This window comes from Dreissena polymorpha, chromosome 8 (assembly GCF_020536995.1).
Source record: "Dreissena polymorpha isolate Duluth1 chromosome 8, UMN_Dpol_1.0, whole genome shotgun sequence".
Taxonomy (NCBI): Eukaryota; Metazoa; Mollusca; class Bivalvia; order Myida; family Dreissenidae; genus Dreissena; species Dreissena polymorpha.
The window spans coordinates 8,583,770-8,607,502 of NC_068362.1; the positions used below are offsets into that span (position 1 = coordinate 8,583,770).

Here is a 23,733-nt window from a genome sequence, read left to right on the forward strand (position 1 = left end):
GATCGTTTCCACTTTACGGTAATTGATTCACTATATCGTGAAAATTAAAAACCTTTATATATTTTCACGGTTTCAAAATATTAGGTTGGAATAAACGAGTGTAAATTCTAGTTTTACTGTTTTTATTATGCGCCTTTAAATTTTCGGCATTTACATATTTTCGAGATTTACTGCATTGAAACCAAGCGTTCGATTGCTTGACGTCACTTCGTGATCGACATCGATGAAACGCTTGCTTACGCTGTAGAGGTTACAATATAGTAAAAGATTTCCTACACAAATTCAATGTAAAAGCAATAACTTTAACGAAAAATAAAGTCAAACTTTTGCGCATAGAGACCCTCATAACCATACCTTTTCTCGAAGAGCATTCCAAGCCGAATTGATTTAAGCAATAAACAAGATAGGTCACGCGATATGTAAGAAAGAACTCGTCACGAATCAAAAGTCACTGTTTTACGGCCATCTATTTACCGGCTTCTATCCAGTTCATGAGGGTTTCCCGCCATCTGTCAAAGTCTTATGTAGTCTCCAATCTTCAGATAAAAGAGTGAATTTCTAGTAAACAACAATGTTTTCCCTGCCACATGCACACAGAAATATACTAAAATAAAGTCATGGCAAGTGACCCTACAGAGAACCGTGTCTTCAAATAAATGATGTTCATGTTTTTAGAGAGTATAGCATTGCACTCCAAAAAGATTTAGTATATTGTAACCTAAAGGAAAAATATCTTCTGATTAAAATGTGTTTTTCTTGCGTATTCTTATCTTCCTATTCATCTAAAAGTCAAAATACCCAATAGAAATAGATATACAATGAAGAAAAAAACATGCATTTATGTATTTTAAGTGTATTTCTATGAATAATATGAGGTGATAATGCTTGTTATATGCATGATTGTACTAAATATGAAAGCTGGCTCAGTTAAGCATCTGTTGCACTGTCAAAACTGTTAAAATGTCGGCCATTCCATGTAGGTGAAATGGGGCTGTGTTTGAATGTTTATGCCTTACGCACAAGCTATTGTTGCGTTACTGGATTGCGGAGTCCTTGGCGTTGAATTCTGACTGCATGTAGCACAATAACGCTACACGGTCAACCAAAATGCCTTTGAATTTAAGTCGGAAAGCAATTTAGCCCTTATTCGGCTTTACAAGGGTGGGGGATCAACTTGAAAAACAACTATTCCAGGTCAAATAATCTGAATTCATGCATTTAATGCACTAATTTTCTTCTCTTTTGCTAAGAAATGACCAAAAATCAGCTTTCCCAGTCATATTTTGCACTTGCAGATGATATTACATTTTTTACCTAAAGCTAGTTTAAAGGAAAAATATCTTCTGATTAAAATGTGTTTTTCTTGCGTATTCTTATCTTCCTATTCATATTGTACACATATAATAAGTTTGGCTGGATTATCTGTCCATTTGGCCATTTTTTTTCATATTTTCACACGCGGGTGTTTTCGGTCCAAAGAAGGCGATTTTAGGCCTGTTAAAGCTTAAATGTCCCTTTAAGATTTAAATGTGTTAAGTTCAATATCTGCAACAAAATACCAAAACAAACCAAATGGACATGCACGTGGGGCTTATGCGGGTGGTGAAAGAATGAATTTGTTAGATATTTTCACTCTAAGCAATTTTGATAATGTCTTTTTTGTGTGTTTTTTTTTTAAATCACCCCAAAAATGTCAATTTCAAAGCAAAGAAAATCCAATTTCATCCAAGACAATAAACAAATTAGTACAAATGAGAGATCAAAGATACTTTGAAGAGAAGAAATCAATAAGCTTCCAATAACTTGTTGTTTAGCACCAATAAAAGTGTGAAATCTTGAAACGCGCCTTGTCGCTCGGAGCCCATTTATTTGCCAGAGGCCAATGATATATCCTAGCATATAATGTCATGGGTGCCTTTAAACTGCAGCAGATGGTCAATATGCATTGCCAGCTCTCATTTAGAGGTTCAAGAGAATACAAAATTTCATATTTTTGGCACAAAATAAGTACTTTTGACTATTTTTAGGGTGGCAATCTGGGTAAAAAATGGGGATTCATAACCAAGCGAAAGAAAAAATGCTCATTTTGGGGGTATAGAATGGACGGAAAGGTTAAAATGAACAAGATACATATATGTAGGCAAGCATTTTAAGCTTAGAAATGAGGTTCCATGTAGTAACAGGGGCAAAAAGGCAGCTCAGATCAATGCAGGCTTCCTGAAAGGGGTTTCTAGTACTTCTTTTTGGGACACAGCTTCCCGCAGAATTCTCAACACAACAAACATCATTGATCCATGTCACCTCTGTATGCAAAGACAAGCGAATAAAGTCAATACTGCCCTTAAATCACTGAATGACAGAAGCATTTACCAAATAAAAAACAAAACTGGTTGCTGAAAGCGCCAAATTTTGTCAAAAAGATCCCTCTAATGTAAACGATGAAGGGGACACTCGCTACAACAATCCTATGTTTAAGTCAGACGCGACATCTTCTCAAGCCGGAACCATGACTGTAAGCATATTGTGAGAAAACAGTACCAAACACAAGCTAATTGTTGGGTAACAAGTAGCAAATCAACTCAGCTGTGCTGCATACATGCTCAGGAACAAGGATAAACATGTTGAGTGCCAACTTCTGCTGCCAACAGGGCACGAGCTTTACGTGTTAGGACGCGGAATAATCGATACAAACTGCATGGGAATTGCACGACGGCAAGAATTTGAGTGACCACAAAACTGATTAGGACAGTATTTCACACCTTAAGCATCATAAATATGCTTATTTGCCTGTGTACATGATAATAAATTAGTATTATTACCTGTTTTACCATCAACAACCCTTATCCAGTGGCCCTCGGCTTAGTTGCAGACATTCCTCTACCTGAAAAAGTCAAAATACCCAATAGAAATAGATATACAATGAAGAAAAAAAACATGCATTTATGTATTTTAAGTGTATTTCTATGAATAATATGAGGTGATAATGCTTGTTATATGCATGATTGTACTAAATATGAAAGCTGGCTCAGTTAAGCATCTATTGCACTGTCAAAACTGTAAAAATGTCCGCCTTTCCATGTAGGTGAAATGGGGCTGTGTTTGAATGTTTATGCTTTACGCACAAGCTATTGTTGCGTTACTGGATTGCGGAGTCCTTGGCGTTGAATTCTGACTGCATGTAGCACCATAACGCTACACGGTCAACCAAAATGCCTTTGAATTTAAGTCGGAAAGCAATTTAGCCCTTATTCGGCTATACAAGGGTGGGGGATCAACTTGAAAAACAACTATTCCAGGTCAAATAATCTGAATTCATGCATTTAATGCACTAATTTTCTTCTCTTTTGCTAAGAAATGACCAAAAATCAGCTTTCCCAGTCATATTTTGCACTTGCAGATGATATTACATTTTTTACCTAAAGCTAGGGAAAAATATCTTCTGATTAAAATGTGTTTTTCTTGCGTATTCTTATCTTCCTATTCATATTGTACACATATAATAAGTTTGGCTGGATTATCTGTCCATTTGGCCATTTTTTTTCATATTTTCACACGCGGGTGTTTTCGGTCCAAAGAAGGCGATTTTAGGCCTGTTAAAGCTTAAATGTCCCTTTAAGATTTAAATGTGTTAAGTTCAATATCTGCAACAAAATACCAAAACAAACCAAATGGACATGCACGTGGGGCTTATGCGGGGTGGTGAAAGAATGAATTTGTTAGATATTTTCACTCTAATCAATTTTGATAATGTCTTATTTGTGTGTTTTTTTTTTAAATCACCCCAAAAATGTCAATTTCAAAGCAAAGAAAATCCAATTTCATCCAAGACAATAAACAAATTAGTACAAATGAGAGATCAAAGATACTTTGAAGAGAAGAAATCAATAAGCTTCCAATAACTTGTTGTTTAGCACCAATAAAAGTGTGAAATCTTGAAACGCGCCTTGTCGCTCGGAGCCCATTTATTTGCCAGAGGCCAATGATATATCCTAGCATATAATGTCATGGGTGCCTTTAAACTGCAGCAGATGGTCAATATGCATTGCCATCTCTCATTTAGAGGTTCAAGAGAATACAAAATTTCATATTTTTGGCACAAAATAAGTACTTTTGACTATTTTTAGGGTGGCAATCTGGGTAAAAAATGGGGATTCATAACCAAGCGAAAGAAAAAATGCTCATTTTGGGGGTATAGAATGGACGAAAAGGTTAAAATGAACAAGATACATATATGTAGGCAAGCATTTTAAGCTTAGAAATGAGGTTTCATGTAGTAACAGGGGCAAAAAGGCAGCTCAGATCAATGCAGGCTTCCTGAAAGGGGTTTCTAGTACTTCTTTTGGGGACACAGCTTCCCGCAGAATTCTCAACACAACAAACATCATTGATCCATGTCACCTCTGTATGCAAAGACAAGCGAATAAAGTCAATACTGCCCTTAAATCACTGAATAACAGAAGCATTTACCAAATAAAAAACATAACTGGTTGCTGAAAGTGCCAAATTTTGTCAAAAAGATCCCTCTAATGTAAACGATGAAGGGGACACTCGCTACAACAATCCTATGTTTAAGTCGGACGCGACATCTTCTCAAGCCGGAACCATGACTGTAAGCATATTGTGAGAAAACAGTACCAAACACAAGCTAATTGTAGGGTAACAAGTAGCAAATCAACTCAGCTGTGCTGCATACATGCTCAGGAACAAGGATAAACATGTTGAGTGCCAACTTCTGCTGCCAACAGAGCACGAGCTTTACGTGTCAGGACGCGGAATAATCGATACAAACTGCATGGGAATTGCACGATGGCAAGAATTTGAGTGACCACAAAACTGATTAGGACAGTATTTCACACCTTAAGCATCATAAATATGCTTATTTGCCTGTGTACATGATAATAAATTAGTATTATTACCTGTTTTACTATCAACAACCCTTATCCAGTGGCCCTCGGCTTAGTTGCAGACATTCCTCTACCTGAAAAAGTCAAAATACCCAATAGAAATAGATATACAATGAAGAAAAAAACATGCATTTATGTATTTTAAGTGTATTTCTATGAATAATATGAGGTGATAATGCTTGTTATATGCATGATTGTACTAAATATGAAAGCTGGCTCAGTTAAGCATCTGTTGCACTGTCAAAACTGTAAAAATGTCCGCCATTCCATGTAGGTGAAATGGGGCTGTGTTTGAATGTTTATGCCTTACGCACAAGCTATTGTTGCGTTACTGGATTGCGGAGTCCTTGGCGTTGAATTCTGACTGCATGTAGCACAATAACGCTACACGGTCAACCAAAATGCCTTTGAATTTAAGTCGGAAAGCAATTTAGCCCTTATTCGGCTATACAAGGGTGGGGGATCAACTTGAAAAACAACTATTCCAGGTCAAATAATCTGAATTCATGCATTTAATGCACTAATTTTCTTCTCTTTTGCTAAGAAATGACCAAAAATCAGCTTTCCCAGTCATATTTTGCACTTGCAGATGATATTACATTTTTTACCTAAAGCTAGTTTAAAGGAAAAATATCTTCTGATTAGAATGTGTTTTTCTTGCATATTCTTATCTTCCTATTCATATTGCACACATGTAATAAGTTTGGCTGGATTATCTGTCCATTTGGCCATTTTTTTTCATATTTTCACACGCTGGTGTTTTCGGTCCAAAGAAGGCGATTTTAGGCCTGTTAAAGCTTAAATGTCCCTTTAAGATTTAAATGTGTTAAGTTCAATATCTGCAACAAAATACCAAAACAAACCAAATGGACATGCACGTGGGGCTTATGCGGGTGGTGAAAGAATGAATTTGTTAGATATTTTCACTCTAAGCAATTTTGATAATGTCTTTTTTGTGTGTTTTTTTTTTAAATCACCCCAAAAATGTCAATTTCAAAGCAAAGAAAATCCAATTTCATCCAAGACAATAAACAAATTAGTACAAATGAGAGATCAGAGATACTTTGAAGAGAAGAAATCAATAAGCTTCCAATAACTTGTTGTTTAGCACCAATAAAAGTGTGAAATCTTGAAACGCGCCTTGTCGCTCGGAGCCCATTTATTTGCCAGAGGCCAATGATATATCCTAGCATATAATGTCATGGGTGCCTTTAAACTGCAGCAGATGGTCAATATGCATTGCCAGCTCTCATTTAGAGGTTCAAGAGAATACAAAATTTCATATTTTTGGCACAAAATAAGTACTTTTGACTATTTTTAGGGTGGCAATCTGGGTAAAAAATGGGGATTCATAACCAAGCGAAAGAAAAAATGCTCATTTTGGGGGTATAGAATGGACGGAAAGGTTAAAATGAACAAGATACATATATGTAGGCAAGCATTTTAAGCTTAGAAATGAGGTTCCATGTAGTAACAGGGGCAAAAAGGCAGCTCAGATCAATGCAAGCTTCCTGAAAGGGGTTTCTAGTACTTCTTTTGGGGACACAGCTTTCCGCAGAATTCTCAACACAACAAACATAATTGATCCATGTCACCTCTGTATGCAAAGACAAGTGAATAAAGTCAATACTGCCCTTAAATCACTGAATGACAGAAGCATTTACCAAATAAAAAACAAAACTGGTTGCTTAAAGCGCCAAATTTTGTCAAAAAGATCCCTCTAATGTAAACGATGAAGGGGACACTCGCTACAACAATCCTATGTTTAAGTCAGATGCGACATCTTCTCAAGCCGGAACCATGACTGTAAGCATATTGTGAGAAAACAGTACCAAACACAAGCTAATTGTAGGGTAACAAGTAGCAAATCAACTCAGCTGTGCTGCATACATGCTCAGGAACAAGGATAAACATGGTGAGTGCCAACTTCTGCTGCCAACAGGGCACGAGCTTTACGTGTCAGGACGCGGAATAATCGATACAAACTGCATGGGAATTGCACGACGGCAAGAATTTGAGTGACCACAAAACTGATTAGGACAGTATTTCACACCTTAAGCATCATAAATATGCTTATTTGCCTGTGTACATGATAATAAATTAGTATTATTACCTGTTTTACCATCAACAACCCTTATCCAGTGGCCCTCGGCTTAGTTGCAGACATTCCTCTACCTGAAAAAGTCAAAATACCCAATAGAAATAGATATACAATGAAGAAAAAAACATGCATTTATGTATTTTAAGTGTATTTCTATGAATAATATGAGGTGATAATGCTTGTTATATGCATGATTGTACTAAATATGAAAGCTGGCTCAGTTAAGCATCTGTTGCACTGTCAAAACTGTAAAAATGTCCGCCATTCCATGTAGGTGAAATGGGGCTGTGTTTGAATGTTTATGCTTTACGCACAAGCTATTGTTGCGTTACTGGATTGCGGAGTCCTTGGCGTTGAATTCTGACTGCATGTAGCACCATAACGCTACACGGTCAACCAAAATGCCTTTGAATTTAAGTCGGAAAGCAATTTAGCCCTTATTCGGCTATACAAGGGTGGGGGATCAACTTGAAAAACAACTATTCCAGGTCAAATAATCTGAATTCATGCATTTAATGCACTAATTTTCTTCTCTTTTGCTAAGAAATGACCAAAAATCAGCTTTCCCAGTCATATTTTGCACTTGCAGATGATATTACATTTTTTACCTTAAGCTAGGGAAAAATATCTTCTGATTAAAATGTGTTTTTCTTGCGTATTCTTATCTTCCTATTCATATTGTACACATATAATAAGTTTGGCTGGATTATCTGTCCATTTGGCCATTTTTTTTCATATTTTCACACGCGGGTGTTTTCGGTCCAAAGAAGGCGATTTTAGGCCTGTTAAAGCTTAAATGTCCCTTTAAGATTTAAATGTGTTAAGTTCAATATCTGCAACAAAATACCAAAACAAACCAAATGGACATGCACGTGGGGCTTATGCGGGGTGGTGAAAGAATGAATTTGTTAGATATTTTCACTCTAAGCAATTTTGATAATGTCTTTTTTGTGTGTTTTTTTTTTAAATAACCCCAAAAATGTCAATTTCAAAGCAAAGAAAATCCAATTTCATCCAAGACAATAAACAAATTAGTACAAATGAGAGATCAAAGATACTTTGAAGAGAAGAAATCAATAAGCTTCCAATAACTTGTTGTTTAGCACCAATAAAAGTGTGAAATCTTGAAACGCGCCTTGTCGCTCGGAGCCCATTTATTTGCCAGAGGCCAATGATATATCCTAGCATATAATGTCACGGGTGCCTTTAAACTGCAGCAGATGGTCAATATGCATTGCCAGCTCTCAATTAGAGGTTCAAGAGAATACAAAATTTCATATTTTTGGCACAAAATAAGTACTTTTGACTATTTTTAGGGTGGCAATCTGGGTAAAAAATGGGGATTCATAACCAAGCGAAAGAAAAAATGCTCATTTTGGGGGTATAGAATGGACGGAAAGGTTAAAATGAACAAGATACATATATGTAGGCAAGCATTTTAAGCTTAGAAATGAGGTTCCATGTAGTAACAGGGGCAAAAAGGCAGCTCAGATCAATGCAGGCTTCCTGAAAGGGGTTTCTAGTACTTCTTTTGGGGACACAGCTTCCCGCAGAATTCTCAACACAACAAACATCATTGATCCATGTCACCTCTGTATGCAAAGACAAGCGAATAAAGTCAATACTGCCCTTAAATCACTGAATGACAGAAGCATTTACCAAATAAAAAACAAAACTGGTTGCTGAAAGCGCCAAATTTTGTCAAAAAGATCCCTCTAATGTAAACGATGAAGGGGACACTCGCTACAACAATCCTATGTTTAAGTCGGACGCGACATCTTCTCAAGCCGGAACCATGACTGTAAGCATATTGTGAGAAAACAGTACCAAACACAAGCTAATTGTAGGGTAACAAGTAGCAAATCAACTCAGCTGTGCTGCATACATGCTCAGGAACAAGGATAAACATGTTGAGTGCCAAATTCTGCTGCCAACAGAGCACGAGCTTTACGTGTCAGGACGCGGAATAATCGATACAAACTGCATGGGAATTGCACGACGGCAAGAATTTGAGTGACCACAAAACTGATTAGGACAGTATTTCACACCTTAAGCATCATAAATATGCTTATTTGCCTGTGTACATGATAATAAATTAGTATTATTACCTGTTTTACCATCAACAACCCTTATCCAGTGGCCCTCGGCTTAGTTGCAGACATTCCTCTACCTGAAAAAGTCAAAATACCCAATAGAAATAGATATACAATGAAGAAAAAAACATGCATTTATGTATTTTAAGTGTATTTCTATGAATAATATGAGGTGATAATGCTTGTTATATGCATGATTGTACTAAATATGAAAGCTGGCTCAGTTAAGCATCTGTTGCACTGTCAAAACTGTAAAAATGTCCGCCATTCCATGTAGGTGAAATGGGGCTGTGTTTGAATGTTTATGCTTTACGCACAAGCTATTGTTGCGTTACTGGATTGCGGAGTCCTTGGCGTTGAATTCTGACTGCATGTAGCACCATAACGCTACACGGTCAACCAAAATGCCTTTGAATTTAAGTCGGAAAGCAATTTAGCCCTTATTCGGCTATACAAGGGTGGGGGATCAACTTGAAAAACAACTATTCCAGGTCAAATAATCTGAATTCATGCATTTAATGCACTAATTTTCTTCTCTTTTGCTAAGAAATGACCAAAAATCAGCTTTCCCAGTCATATTTTGCACTTGCAGATGATATTACATTTTTTACCTAAAGCTAGGGAAAAATATCTTCTGATTAAAATGTGTTTTTCTTGCGTATTCTTATCTTCCTATTCATATTGTACACATATAATAAGTTTGGCTGGATTATCTGTCCATTTGGCCATTTTTTTTCATATTTTCACATGCGGGTGTTTTCGGTCCAAAGAAGGCGATTTTAGGCCTGTTAAAGCTTAAATGTCCCTTTAAGATTTAAATGTGTTAAGTTCAATATCTGCAACAAAATACCAAAACAAACCAAATGGACATGCACGTGGGGCTTATGCGGGGTGGTGAAAGAATGAATTTGTTAGATATTTTCACTCTAAGCAATTTTGATAATGTCTTTTTTGTGTTTTTTTTTTTTAAATCACCCCAAAAATGTCAATTTCAAAGCAAAGAAAATCCAATTTCATCCAAGACAATAAACAAATTAGTACAAATGAGAGATCAAAGATACTTTGAAGAGAAGAAATCAATAAGCTTCCAATAACTTGTTGTTTAGCACCAATAAAAGTGTGAAATCTTGAAACGCGCCTTGTCGCTCGGAGCCCATTTATTTGCCAGAGGCCAATGATATATCCTAGCATATAATGTCATGGGTGCCTTTAAACTGCAGCAGATGGTCAATATGCATTGCCAGCTCTCATTTAGAGGTTCAAGAGAATACAAAATTTCATATTTTTGGCACAAAATAAGTACTTTTGACTATTTTTAGGGTGGCAATCTGGGTAAAAAATGGGGATTCATAACCAAGCGAAAGAAAAAATGCTCATTTTGGGGGTATAGAATGGACGAAAAGGTTAAAATGAACAAAATACATATATGTAGGCAAGCATTTTAAGCTTAGAAATGAGGTTTCATGTAGTAACAGGGGCAAAAAGGCAGCTCAGATCAATGCAGGCTTCCTGAAAGGGGTTTCTAGTACTTCTTTTGGGGACACAGCTTCCCGCAGAATTCTCAACACAACAAACATCATTGATCCATGTCACCTCTGTATGCAAAGACAAGCGAATAAAGTCAATACTGCCCTTAAATCACTGAATGACAGAAGCATTTACCAAATAAAAAACATAACTGGTTGCTGAAAGTGCCAAATTTTGTCAAAAAGATCCCTCTAATGTAAACGATGAAGGGGACACTCGCTACAACAATCCTATGTTTAAGTCGGACGCGACATCTTCTCAAGCCGGAACCATGACTGTAAGCATATTGTGAGAAAACAGTACCAAACACAAGCTAATTGTAGGGTAACAAGTAGCAAATCAACTCAGTTGTGCTGCATACATGCTCAGGAACAAGGATAAACATGTTGAGTGCCAACTTCTGCTGCCAACAGAGCACGAGCTTTACGTGTCAGGACGCGGAATAATCGATACAAACTGCATGGGAATTGCACGATGGCAAGAATTTGAGTGACCACAAAACTGATTAGGACAGTATTTCACACCTTAAGCATCATAAATATGCTTATTTGCCTGTGTACATGATAATAAATTAGTATTATTACCTGTTTTACCATCAACAACCCTTATCCAGTGGCCCTCGGCTTAGTTGCAGACATTCCTCTACCTGAAAAAGTCAAAATACCCAATAGAAATAGATATACAATGAAGAAAAAAACATGCATTTATGTATTTTAAGTGTATTTCTATGAATAATATGAGGTGATAATGCTTGTTATATGCATGATTGTACTAAATATGAAAGCTGGCTCAGTTAAGCATCTGTTGCACTGTCAAAACTGTTAAAATGTCGGCCATTCCATGTAGGTGAAATGGGGCTGTGTTTGAATGTTTATGCCTTACGCACAAGCTATTGTTGCGTTACTGGATTGCGGAGTCCTTGGCGTTGAATTCTGACTGCATGTAGCACAATAACGCTACACGGTCAACCAAAATGCCTTTGAATTTAAGTCGGAAAGCAATTTAGCCCTTATTCGGCTATACAAGGGTGGGGGATCAACTTGAAAAACAACTATTCCAGGTCAAATAATCTGAATTCATGCATTTAATGCACTAATTTTCTTCTCTTTTGCTAAGAAATGACCAAAAATCAGCTTTCCCAGTCATATTTTGCACTTGCAAATGATATTACATTTTTTACCTAAAGCTAGTTTAAAGGAAAAATATCTTCTGATTAAAATGTGTTTTTCTTGCGTATTCTTATCTTCCTATTCATATTGTACACATATAATAAGTTTGGCTGGATTATCTGTCCATTTGGCCATTTTTTTTCATATTTTCACACGCGGGTGTTTTCGGTCCAAAGAAGGCGATTTTAGGCCTGTTAAAGCTTAAATGTCCCTTTAAGATTTAAATGTGTTAAGTTCAATATCTGCAACAAATACCAAAACAAACCAAATGGACATGCACGTGGGGCTTATGCGGGTGGTGAAAGAATGAATTTGTTAGATATTTTCACTCTAAGCAATTTTGATAATGTCTTTTTTGTGTGTTTTTTTTTTAAATCACCCCAAAAATGTCAATTTCAAAGCAAAGAAAATCCAATTTCATCCAAGACAATAAACAAATTAGTACAAATGAGAGATCAAAGATACTTTGAAGAGAAGAAATCAATAAGCTTCCAATAACTTGTTGTTTAGCACCAATAAAAGTGTGAAATCTTGAAACGCGCCTTGTCGCTCGGAGCCCATTTATTTGCCAGAGGCCAATGATATATCCTAGCATATAATGTCATGGGTGCCTTTAAACTGCAGCAGATGGTCAATATGCATTGCCAGCTCTCATTTAGAGGTTCAAGAGAATACAAAATTTCATATTTTTGGCACAAAATAAGTACTTTTGACTATTTTTAGGGTGGCAATCTGGGTAAAAAATGGGGATTCATAACCAAGCGAAAGAAAAAATGCTCATTTTGGGGGTATAGAATGGACGGAAAGGTTAAAATGAACAAGATACATATATGTAGGCAAGCATTTTAAGCTTAGAAATGAGGTTCCATGTAGTAACAGGGGCAAAAAGGCAGCTCAGATCAATGCAGGCTTCCTGAAAGGGGTTTCTAGTACTTCTTTTTGGGACACAGCTTCCCGCAGAATTCTCAACACAACAAACATCATTGATCCATGTCACCTCTGTATGCAAAGACAAGCGAATAAAGTCAATACTGCCCTTAAATCACTGAATGACAGAAGCATTTACCAAATAAAAAACAAAACTGGTTGCTGAAAGCGCCAAATTTTGTCAAAAAGATCCCTCTAATGTAAACGATGAAGGGGACACTCGCTACAACAATCCTATGTTTAAGTCAGACGCGACATCTTCTCAAGCCGGAACCATGACTGTAAGCATATTGTGAGAAAACAGTACCAAACACAAGCTAATTGTAGGGTAACAAGTAGCAAATCAACTCAGCTGTGCTGCATACATGCTCAGGAACAAGGATAAACATGTTGAGTGCCAACTTCTGCTGCCAACAGGGCACGAGCTTTACGTGTTAGGACGCGGAATAATCGATACAAACTGCATGGGAATTGCACGACGGCAAGAATTTGAGTGACCACAAAACTGATTAGGACAGTATTTCACACCTTAAGCATCATAAATATGCTTATTTGCCTGTGTACATGATAATAAATTAGTATTATTACCTGTTTTACCATCAACAACCCTTATCCAGTGGCCCTCGGCTTAGTTGCAGACATTCCTCTACCTGAAAAAGTCAAAATACCCAATAGAAATAGATATACAATGAAGAAAAAAAACATGCATTTATGTATTTTAAGTGTATTTCTATGAATAATATGAGGTGATAATGCTTGTTATATGCATGATTGTACTAAATATGAAAGCTGGCTCAGTTAAGCATCTATTGCACTGTCAAAACTGTAAAAATGTCCGCCATTCCATGTAGGTGAAATGGGGCTGTGTTTGAATGTTTATGCTTTACGCACAAGCTATTGTTGCGTTACTGGATTGCGGAGTCCTTGGCGTTGAATTCTGACTGCATGTAGCACCATAACGCTACACGGTCAACCAAAATGCCTTTGAATTTAAGTCGGAAAGCAATTTAGCCCTTATTCGGCTATACAAGGGTGGGGGATCAACTTGAAAAACAACTATTCCAGGTCAAATAATCTGAATTCATGCATTTAATGCACTAATTTTCTTCTCTTTTGCTAAGAAATGACCAAAAATCAGCTTTCCCAGTCATATTTTGCACTTGCAGATGATATTACATTTTTTACCTAAAGCTAGGGAAAAATATCTTCTGATTAAAATGTGTTTTTCTTGCGTATTCTTATCTTCCTATTCATATTGTACACATATAATAAGTTTGGCTGGATTATCTGTCCATTTGGCCATTTTTTTTCATATTTTCACATGCGGGTGTTTTCGGTCCAAAGAAGGCGATTTTAGGCCTGTTAAAGCTTAAATGTCCCTTTAAGATTTAAATGTGTTAAGTTCAATATCTGCAACAAAATACCAAAACAAACCAAATGGACATGCACGTGGGGCTTATGCGGGGGTGGTGAAAGAATGAATTTGTTAGATATTTTCACTCTAATCAATTTTGATAATGTCTTATTTGTGTGTTTTTTTTTTTAATCACCCCAAAAATGTCAATTTCAAAGCAAAGAAAATCCAATTTCATCCAAGACAATAAACAAATTAGTACAAATGAGAGATCAAAGATACTTTGAAGAGAAGAAATCAATAAGCTTCCAATAACTTGTTGTTTAGCACCAATAAAAGTGTGAAATCTTGAAACGCGCCTTGTCGCTCGGAGCCCATTTATTTGCCAGAGGCCAATGATATATCCTAGCATATAATGTCATGGGTGCCTTTAAACTGCAGCAGATGGTCAATATGCATTGCCATCTCTCATTTAGAGGTTCAAGAGAATACAAAATTTCATATTTTTGGCACAAAATAAGTACTTTTGACTATTTTTAGGGTGGCAATCTGGGTAAAAAATGGGGGATTCATAACCAAGCGAAAGAAAAAATGCTCATTTTGGGGGTATAGAATGGACGAAAAGGTTAAAATGAACAAGATACATATATGTAGGCAAGCATTTTAAGCTTAGAAATGAGGTTTCATGTAGTAACAGGGGCAAAAAGGCAGCTCAGATCAATGCAGGCTTCCTGAAAGGGGTTTCTAGTACTTCTTTTGGGGACACAGCTTCCCGCAGAATTCTCAACACAACAAACATCATTGATCCATGTCACCTCTGTATGCAAAGACAAGCGAATAAAGTCAATACTGCCCTTAAATCACTGAATAACAGAAGCATTTACCAAATAAAAAACATAACTGGTTGCTGAAAGTGCCAAATTTTGTCAAAAAGATCCCTCTAATGTAAACGATGAAGGGGACACTCGCTACAACAATCCTATGTTTAAGTCGGACGCGACATCTTCTCAAGCCGGAACCATGACTGTAAGCATATTGTGAGAAAACAGTACCAAACACAAGCTAATTGTAGGGTAACAAGTAGCAAATCAACTCAGCTGTGCTGCATACATGCTCAGGAACAAGGATAAACATGTTGAGTGCCAACTTCTGCTGCCAACAGAGCACGAGCTTTACGTGTCAGGACGCGGAATAATCGATACAAACTGCATGGGAATTGCACGATGGCAAGAATTTGAGTGACCACAAAACTGATTAGGACAGTATTTCACACCTTAAGCATCATAAATATGCTTATTTGCCTGTGTACATGATAATAAATTAGTATTATTACCTGTTTTACCATCAACAAACCCTTATCCAGTGGCCCTCGGCTTAGTTGCAGACATTCCTCTACCTGAAAAAGTCAAAATACCCAATAGAAATAGATATACAATGAAGAAAAAAACATGCATTTATGTATTTTAAGTGTATTTCTATGAATAATATGAGGTGATAATGCTTGTTATATGCATGATTGTACTAAATATGAAAGCTGGCTCAGTTAAGCATCTGTTGCACTGTCAAAACTGTTAAAATGTCCACCATTCCATGTAGGTGAAATGGGGCTGTGTTTGAATGTTTATGCTTTACGCACAAGCTATTGTTGCGTTACTGGATTGCGGAGTCCTTGGCGTTGAATTCTGACTGCATGTAGCACAATAACGCTACACGGTCAACCAAAATGCCTTTGAATTTAAGTCGGAAAGCAATTTAGCCCTTATTCGGCTATACAAGGGTGGGGGATCAACTTGAAAAAACAACTATTCCAGGTCAAATAATCTGAATTCATGCATTTAATGCACTAATTTTCTTCTCTTTTGCTAAGAAATGACCAAAAATCAGCTTTCCCAGTCATATTTTGCACTTGCAGATGATATTACATTTTTTACCTAAAGCTAGTTTAAAGGAAAAATATCTTCTGATTAGAATGTGTTTTTCTTGCATATTCTTATCTTCCTATTCATATTGCACACATGTAATAAGTTTGGCTGGATTATCTGTCCATTTTGCCATTTTTTTTCATATTTTCACACGCTGGTGTTTTCGGTCCAAAGAAGGCGATTTAGGCCTGTTAAAGCTTAAATGTCCCTTTAAGATTTAAATGTGTTAAGTTCAATATCTGCAACAAAATACCAAAACAAACCAAATGGACATGCACGTGGGGCTTATGCGGGTGGTGAAAGAATGAATTTGTTAGATATTTTCACTCTAAGCAATTTTGATAATGTCTTTTTTGTGTGTTTTTTTTTTAAATCACCCCAAAAATGTCAATTTCAAAGCAAAGAAAATCCAATTTCATCCAAGACAATAAACAAATTAGTACAAATGAGAGATCAGAGATACTTTGAAGAGAAGAAATCAATAAGCTTCCAATAACTTGTTGTTTAGCACCAATAAAGTGTGAAATCTTGAAACGCGCCTTGTCGCTCGGAGCCCATTTATTTGCCAGAGGCCAATGATATATCCTAGCATATAATGTCATGGGTGCCTTTAAACTGCAGCAGATGGTCAATATGCATTGCCAGCTCTCATTTAGAGGTTCAAGAGAATACAAAATTTCATATTTTTGGCACAAAATAAGTACTTTTGACTATTTTTAGGGTGGCAATCTGGGTAAAAAATGGGGATTCATAACCAAGCGAAAGAAAAAATGCTCATTTTGGGGGTATAGAATGGACGGAAAGGTTAAAATGAACAAGATACATATATGTAGGCAAGCATTTTAAGCTTAGAAATGAGGTTCCATGTAGTAACAGGGGCAAAAAGGCAGCTCAGATCAATGCAAGCTTCCTGAAAGGGGTTTCTAGTACTTCTTTTGGGGACACAGCTTCCGCAGAATTCTCAACACAACAAACATAATTGATCCATGTCACCTCTGTATGCAAAGACAAGTGAATAAAGTCAATACTGCCCTTAAATCACTGAATGACAGAAGCATTTACCAAATAAAAAACAAAACTGGTTGCTGAAAGCGCCAAATTTTGTCAAAAGATCCCTCTAATGTAAACGATGAAGGGGACACTCGCTACAACAATCCTATGTTTAAGTCAGATGCGACATCTTCTCAAGCCGGAACCATGACTGTAAGCATATTGTGAGAAAACAGTACCAAACACAAGCTAATTGTAGGGTAACAAGTAGCAAATCAACTCAGCTGTGCTGCATACATGCTCAGGAACAAGGATAAACATGGTGAGTGCCAACTTCTGCTGCCAACAGGGCACGAGCTTTACGTGTCAGGACGCGGAATAATCGATACAAACTGCATGGGAATTGCACGACGGCAAGAATTTGAGTGACCACAAAACTGATTAGGACAGTATTTCACACCTTAAGCATCATAAATATGCTTATTTGCCTGTGTACATGATAATAAATTAGTATTATTACCTGTTTTACCATCAACAACCCTTATCCAGTGGCCCTCGGCTTAGTTGCAGACATTCCTCTACCTGAAAAAGTCAAAATACCCAATAGAAATAGATATACAATGAAGAAAAAAAACATGCATTTATGTATTTTAAGTGTATTTCTATGAATAATATGAGGTGATAATGCTTGTTATATGCATGATTGTACTAAATATGAAAGCTGGCTCAGTTAAGCATCTGTTGCACTGTCAAAACTGTAAAAATGTCCGCCATTCCATGTAGGTGAAATGGGGCTGTGTTTGAATGTTTATGCTTTACGCACAAGCTATTGTTGCGTTACTGGATTGCGGAGTCCTTGGCGTTGAATTCTGACTGCATGTAGCACCATAACGCTACACGGTCAACCAAAATGCCTTTGAATTTAAGTCGGAAAGCAATTTAGCCCTTATTCGGCTATACAAGGGTGGGGGATCAACTTGAAAAACAACTATTCCAGGTCAAATAATCTGAATTCATGCATTTAATGCACTAATTTTCTTCTCTTTTGCTAAGAAATGACCAAAAATCAGCTTTCCCAGTCATATTTTGCACTTGCAGATGATATTACATTTTTTACCTTAAGCTAGGGAAAAATATCTTCTGATTAAAATGTGTTTTTTCTTGCGTATTCTTATCTTCCTATTCATATTGTACACATATAATAAGTTTGGCTGGATTATCTGTCCATTTGGCCATTTTTTTTCATATTTTCACACGCGGGTGTTTTCGGTCCAAAGAAGGCGATTTTAGGCCTGTTAAAGCTTAAATGTCCCTTTAAGATTTAAATGTGTTAAGTTCAATATCTGCAACAAAATACCAAAACAAACCAAATGGACATGCACGTGGGGCTTATGCGGGGTGGTGAAAGAATGAATTTGTTAGATATTTTCACTCTAAGCAATTTTGATAATGTCTTTTTTGTGTGTTTTTTTTTTAAATAACCCCAAAAATGTCAATTTCAAAGCAAAGAAAATCCAATTTCATCCAAGACAATAAACAAATTAGTACAAATGAGAGATCAAAGATACTTTGAAGAGAAGAAATCAATAAGCTTCCAATAACTTGTTGTTTAGTATCAATAAAAGTGTGAAATCTTGAAACGCGCCTTGTCGCTCGGAGCCCATTTATTTGCCAGAGGCCAATGATATATCCTAGCATATAATGTCACGGGTGCCTTTAAACTGCAGCAGATGGTCAATATGCATTGCCAGCTCTCAATTAGAGGTTCAAGAGAATACAAAATTTCATATTTTTGGCACAAAATAAGTACTTTTGACTATTTTTAGGGTGGCAATCTGGGTAAAAAATGGGGATTCATAACCAAGCGAAAGAAAAAATGCTCATTTTGGGGGTATAGAATGGACGGAAAGGTTAAAATGAACAAGATACATATATGTAGGCAAGCATTTTAAGCTTAGAAATGAGGTTCCATGTAGTAACAGGGGCAAAAAGGCAGCTCAGATCAATGCAGGCTTCCTGAAAGGGGTTTCTAGTACTTCTTTTGGGGACACAGCTTCCCGCAGAATTCTCAACACAACAAACATCATTGATCCATGTCACCTCTGTATGCAAAGACAAGCAAATAAAGTCAATACTGCCCTTAAATCACTGAATGACAGAAGCATTTACCAAATAAAAAACAAAACTGGTTGCTGAAAGCGCCAAATTTTGTCAAAAAGATCCCTCTAATGTAAACGATGAAGGGGACACTCGCTACAACAATCCTATGTTTAAGTCGGACGCGACATCTTCTCAAGCCGGAACCATGACTGTAAGCATATTGTGAGAAAACAGTACCAAACACAAGCTAATTGTAGGGTAACAAGTAGCAAATCAACTCAGCTGTGCTGCATACATGCTCAGGAACAAGGATAAACATGTTGAGTGCCAAATTCTGCTGCCAACAGAGCACGAGCTTTACGTGTCAGGACGCGGAATAATCGATACAAACTGCATGGGAATTGCACGACGGCAAGAATTTGAGTGACCACAAAACTGATTAGGACAGTATTTCACACCTTAAGCATCATAAATATGCTTATTTGCCTGTGTACATGATAATAAATTAGTATTATTACCTGTTTTACCATCAACAACCCTTATCCAGTGGCCCTCGGCTTAGTTGCAGACATTCCTCTACCTGAAAAAGTCAAAATACCCAATAGAAATAGATATACAATGAAGAAAAAAAACATGCATTTATGTATTTTAAGTGTATTTCTATGAATAATATGAGGTGATAATGCTTGTTATATGCATGATTGTACTAAATATGAAAGCTGGCTCAGTTAAGCATCTGTTGCACTGTCAAAACTGTAAAAATGTCCGCCATTCCATGTAGGTGAAATGGGGCTGTGTTTGAATGTTTATGCTTTACGCACAAGCTATTGTGCGTTACTGGATTGCGGAGTCCTTGGCGTTGAATTCTGACTGCATGTAGCACAATAACGCTACACGGTCAACCAAAATGCCTTTGAATTTAAGTCGGAAAGCAATTTAGCCCTTATTCGGCTATACAAGGGTGGGGGATCAACTTGAAAAACAACTATTCCAGGTCAAATAATCTGAATTCATGCATTTAATGCACTAATTTTCTTCTCTTTTGCTAAGAAATGACCAAAATCAGCTTTCCCAGTCATATTTTGCACTTGCAGATGATATTACATTTTTACCTAAAGCTAGTTTAGGTTACAATGTAGTAAAAGATTTCCTACACAAATTCAATGTAAAAGCAATAACTTTAACAAAAAATAAAGTCAAACTTTTGGGCATAGAGACCCTCATAACCATACCTTTTCTCGAAGAGCATTCCAAGCCGAATTGATTTAAGCAATAAAAAAGATAGGTCACGCGATATGTAAGAAAGAACTCGTCACGAATCAAAAAGTCACTGTTTTACGGCCATCTATTTACCGGCTTCTATCCAGTTCATGAGGGTTTCCCGCCATCTGTCAAAGTCTTATGTAGTCTCCAATCTTCAGATAAAAGAGTGAATTTCTAGTAAACAACAATGTTTTCCCTGCCACATGCACACAAAAATATACTAAAATAAAGTCATGGCAAGTGACCCTACAGAGAACCGTGTCTTCAAATAAATGATGTTCATGTTTTTAGAGAGTATAGCATTGCACTCCAAAAAGATTTAGTATATTGTAACCTAAAGGAAAAATATCTTCTGATTAAAATGTGTTTTTCTTGCGTATTCTTATCTTCCTATTCATATTGTACACATATAATAAGTTTGGCTGGATTATCTGTCCATTTGGCCATTTTTTTTCATATTTTCAACACGCGGGTGTTTTCGGTCCAAAGAAGGCGATTTTAGGCCTGTTAAAGCTTAAATGTCCCTTTAAGATTAAAATGTGTTAAGTTCAATATCTGCAACAAAATACCAAAACAAACCAAATGGACATGCACGTGGGGCTTATGCGGGGTGGTGAAAGAATGAATTTGTTAGATATTTTCACTCTAAGCAATTTTGATAATGTCTTTTTTGTGTGTTTTTTTTTTAATCACCCCCCAAAAATGTCAATTTCAAAGCAAAGAAAATCCAATTTCATCCAAGACAATAAACAAATTAGTACAAATGAGAGATCAAAGATACTTTGAAGAGAAGAAATCAATAAGCTTCCAATAACTTGTTGTTTAGCACCAATAAAAGTGTGAAATCTTGAAACGCGCCTTGTCGCTCGGAGCCCATTTATTTGCCAGAGGCCAATGATATATCCTAGCATATAATGTCATGGGTGCCTTTAAACTGCAGCAGATGGTTATATGCATTGCCAGCTCTCATTTAGAGGTTCAAGAGAATACAAAATTTCATATTTTGGCACAAAATAAGTACTTTTGACTATTTTTAGGGTGGCAATCTGGGTAAAAAATGGGGATTCATAACCAAGCGAAAGAAAAAATGCTCATTTTGGGGTATAGAATGGACGGAAAGGTTAAAATGAACAAGATACATATATGTAGGCAAGCATTTTAAGCTTAGAAATGAGGTTCCATGTAGTAACAGGGGCAAAAAGGCAGCTCAGATCAATGCAGGCTTCCTGAAAGGGGTTTCTAGTACTTCTTTTGGGGACACAGCTTCCGCAGAATTCTCAAACACAACAAACATCATTGATCCATGTCACTCTGTATGCAAAGACAAGCGAATAAAGTCAATACTGCCCTTAAATCACTGAATGACAGAAGCATTTACCAAATAAAAAACAAAACTGGTTGCTGAAAGCGCAAATTTTGTCAAAAAGATCCCTCTAATGTAAACGATGAAGGGGACACTCGCTACAACAATCCTATGTTTAAGTCGGACGCGACATCTTCTCAAGCCGGACCATGACTGTAAGCATATTGTGAGCAAACAGTACCAAACACAAGCTAATTGTAGGGTAACAAGTAGCAAATCAACTCAGCTTGTGCTGCATACATGCTCAGGAACAAGGATAAACATGTTGAGTGCCAACTTCTGCTGCCAACAGAGCACGAGCTTTACGTGTCAGGACGCGGAATAATCGATACAAACTGCATGGGAATTGCACGACGGCAAGAATTTGAGTGACCACAAAACTGATTAGGACGTATTTCACACCTTAAGCATCATAAATATGCTTATTTGCCTGTGTACATGATAATAAATTAGTATTATTACCTGTTTTACCATCAACAAAACCCTTATCCAGTGGCCCTCGGCGTAGTTGCAGACATTCCTCTACCTGAAAAAGTCAAATACCCAATAGAAATAGATATACAATGAAGAAAAAACATCATTTATGTATTTTAAAAGTGTATTTCTATGAATAATATGAGGTGATAATGCTTGTTATATGCATGATTGTACTAAATATGAAGCTGGCTCAGTTATAGCATCTGTTGCAAATTGCCTGTCAAACTGTAAAAAATGTCCGCCATTCCATGTAGGTGAAATGGGGCTGTGTTGAATGTTTTATGCTTTAACGCACAAGCTATTGTTGCTTACTGGATTGCGGAGTCCTTGGCGTTGAATTCTGATGCATGTAGCACAATACGCTACAAACAAAACGGTCAACCAAAATGCCTTGAATTTAAGTCGAAAGCAATTTAGCCCTTATTTCGGCTATACAAGGGTGGGGGGATCAAACTTGAAAAAACAACTATCCAGGTCAAATAATCTGAATTCATGCATTTAATGCACTAATTTTCTTCTCTTTTGCTAAGAAATGACCAAAAATCAGCTTTCCCAGTCATATTTGCACTTGCAGATGATATTACATTTTTTACCTAAAGCTAGTTTAGGTTACAAATGTAGTAAAATATTTCCTACACAAATTCAATGTAAAAGCAATAACTTTAACGAAAATAAAGGTCAACCTTTTGCGCATAGGACCCTCATAACCATACCTTTTCTCGAAGAGCATTCAAGCCGAATGATTTAAGCAATAAAAAGATGGTCACGCGATATGTAAGAAAGAACTCGTCACTAATCAAAAGTCACTGTTTTACAGCCATCTATTTACCGGCTTTCTATCCAGTTCATGAGGTTTTCCCGCCATCTGTCAAAGTCTTATGTAGTCTCCAATCTTCAGATAAAAGATGAATTTCTAGTAAACAACAATGTTTCCCTGCCACATGCACACAGAAATATACAAAATAAAGTCATGGCAAAGTGACCCTACAGAGAACCGTGTCTTCAATAAATGATTCATGTTGTTTTAGAGATTATAGAAGCATTGCACTCCAAAAACTTTAGTATATTGGTAACCTAAAGGAAAATATCTTCTGATTAAAATGTGTTTTTTTCTTGCGTATTCTTATCTTCCTATTCATATGTACACATATAATAGTTTTGGCTGGATTATCTGTCCATTTTGGCCGTTTTTTTTTCATATTTTCACACGGGTGTTTTCGTCCAAAGAAGGCGATTTTAGGCCTGTTAAAGCTTAATGTCCCTTTAAGATTTAAATGTGTTAAGTTCAATATCTGCAACAAAATACCAAAACAAACCAAATGGACATGCACGTGGGGCTTATGCGGGGTGGTGAAAGAATGAATTTGTTAGATATTTTCACTCTAAGCAATTTTGATAATGTCTTTTGTGTGTTTTTTTTTTAAATCACCCCCAAAATGTCATTTCAAGCAAAGAAAATCCATTTCATCCAAGACATAAACAAATTAGTACAAATGAGAGATCAAAGATACTTTGAAGAGAAGAAATCAATAAGCTTCCAATA

General features: G+C 36.6%; 1 protein-coding gene and 1 long non-coding RNA gene across 2 annotated transcripts in view; both read right to left on the reverse strand.

The window, feature by feature from the left end:
- Positions 1-23,733, reverse strand: part of LOC127842298 (uncharacterized) — a 139,321-nt gene that overhangs the window by 56,330 nt on the left and 59,258 nt on the right. The gene's annotated exons all lie outside the window — the stretch shown is intronic.
- Positions 503-19,880, reverse strand: LOC127841310 (uncharacterized). The gene is made up of 8 exons (XR_008030895.1): positions 19,606-19,880; positions 17,508-17,569; positions 13,310-13,371; positions 11,210-11,271; positions 9,114-9,175; positions 7,018-7,079; positions 2,820-2,881; positions 503-536 (listed from the first exon to the last, which is right to left on the reverse strand). It is a non-coding gene; the product is annotated as an uncharacterized LOC127841310 (long non-coding RNA).